The following is a 2,153-nucleotide window of genomic DNA, read 5'->3' as shown; positions in this document are numbered from 1 at the left end:
CTCCATGTAAATAATCACTACTTTTAGCGTGTATAGAGCAGCATATCTCCACATGTAAATGGGTGAATTAAGAGTTTCCAACTGGACCAGAGCGGTGATTGTTGGAAAAGTGGAAAAATGAACCAAGAAGTGTTATACAATGCTAAAAGTAGTGATTATTTACATGGAGTCTGGTGGAGATATACTGCTCTAGGAATATTTCTGAGTATAATAGACAGAGTCTGTTATTATCTAACACCTTCTCATGTTATTTACGTGGTGTCCCGGTGTCTCCCCAGCGAGCCCAGAGAGGTTCAGGTGAACAGCAGCTGTGTCCAGTGTCACTCTGAGTGTCTGCTGCAGACCGGGACCCCGACCTGCCACGGACCAGTCAGTTATTACTGCTCACACACACACACACACACACACACACACACACACACAAAGACAGACAAGCACACACACACACACACAGACAAAGAGACACATACACAGTAAAAAAGTCACATACACACACTGAAATATGAAGATTTTTTGCTCTTTTCTGAGTAAAATCATATTAAACTGAACATCTGCCCCATCCTGTCCCCCCCCCTCCCTGTCCCTTCCTCCCTGTCCCCCCTCCCTGCAGGGTCCAGACCAGTGTTCCCAGTGCGCCCACTTTAAAGACGGCCCCCACTGCGTCCCCGTCTGTCCCCACAGCGTCCCGGGAGACGGAGACACGCTGATCTGGAAATACCCCGACGGGACGGGCCAGTGCCAGACCTGCCACCAGGACTGCATCGACGGGTGAGAGTCCTCCTGCAGGGACGACCAATCAGGGACAGGGACACAACGAGTGTCTCTGTCTGTAGATGTGTCTCCGTCCACACGGTTTTATCTAGTTGAAGTCATATTTAATGAAAAATGTCTTCTGGAAATAGTCAAATTTGATGAAAATCATGAATATCAAAGGAAATCCGTCTCTGTCTCTGTGTCTGTCTCCGTGTCTGTCTCCGTCTCTGTCTTTTTGTTTCTGTGTCTCTGTCTTTTTGTTTCTGTTTCTGTGTCTTTCTCCGTCTTTGTCTATGTCTTTTTGTCTCTGTGTCTCTGTCTCTGTGTCTCTGTGTCTGTCTCTGTCTCTGTGTCTCTGTGTCTGTCTCTGTGTCTCTGTCTCTGTCTCTGTGTCTGTCTCTGTCTCCGTCTCTGTCTTTTTGTCGCTGTCTCTGTGTCTCTGTCTGTCTCTGTCTCTGTGTCTCTGTGTCTCTGTGTCTCTGTGTCTCTGTGTCTGTCTCTGTCTCTGTGTCTCTGTGTGTGTCTCTGTGTCTGTCTCTGTGTCTCTGTCTCTGTGTCTCTGTCTCTGTCTCTGTGTCTGTCTCTGTGTCTGTCTCCGTCTCTGTCTCTGTGTCTCTGTGTCTCTGTGTCTCTGTGTCTCTGTGTCTCTGTGTCTGTCTCTGTCTCTGTGTCTCTGTGTCTCTGTGTGTGTCTCTGTGTCTGTCTCTGTCTCTGTGTCTCTGTGTCTCTTTCTCTGTGTCTCTGTGTCTCTGTGTCTGTCTCTGTCTCTGTGTCTCTGTGTGTGTCTCTGTGTCTGTCTCTGTGTCTCTGTCTCTGTGTCTGTCTCTGTGTCTCTGTGTCTGTCTCTGTGTCTCTGTGTCTCTGTGTCTCTGTGTCTGTGTCTCTGTGTCTCTGTGTCTCTGTGTCTGTCTCTGTGTCTCTGTGTCTCTGTGTCTCTGTGTCTGTGTCTCTGTGTGCAGGTGTTCTGGACCCAGGCTGTCTGGATGCAACAGGTAAAAACTACAACTTTACCACCGAAGTTTACTGGAAAATATTTTTTTTTTAAGTTAAATAAAAAATAAAAATTAAAAAAATTAAAAACATTAAAAAAATAAAATTTTCCTTTTGTCTTTTATTTAATTAAAATTTATAAAATTAAACAAAATAAATAAATAAATAAATCAAAATAAACCAAAATAAAGTCTGTATAGTAGTAATAATAATAATAATAATAATAAAAGTAATAATAATAATAAAAATAATAATAATAATAAAAGTAATAATAATAATAATAATAATAATAAAAGTAATAATAATAACAATAATAACAATAATAATAAAAGTAATAATAATAATAAAAGTAATAATAATAATAATAATAATAATAAAAGTATTAATAATAATTATAATGATAATAATAA

General features: G+C 41.1%; 1 long non-coding RNA gene across 1 annotated transcript; it reads left to right on the top strand.

Annotated features, from left to right (window-relative positions):
- Positions 1–277: 277 nt before the first annotated feature.
- On the top strand, positions 278–1,777 carry LOC117939775. Its single transcript, XR_004655659.1, has 3 exons — positions 278–369; positions 611–768; positions 1,713–1,777. It is a non-coding gene; the product is annotated as an uncharacterized LOC117939775 (long non-coding RNA).
- The last annotated feature ends 376 nt before the right edge of the window (positions 1,778–2,153 follow it).

Source organism: Etheostoma cragini, unplaced genomic scaffold (genome assembly GCF_013103735.1).
Source record: "Etheostoma cragini isolate CJK2018 unplaced genomic scaffold, CSU_Ecrag_1.0 ScbMSFa_1080, whole genome shotgun sequence".
NCBI lineage: Eukaryota > Metazoa > Chordata > Actinopteri > Perciformes > Percidae > Etheostoma > Etheostoma cragini.
Note: the sequence above shows the minus strand (reverse complement) of the source record. Positions and strands in the feature narration are given on the sequence as shown.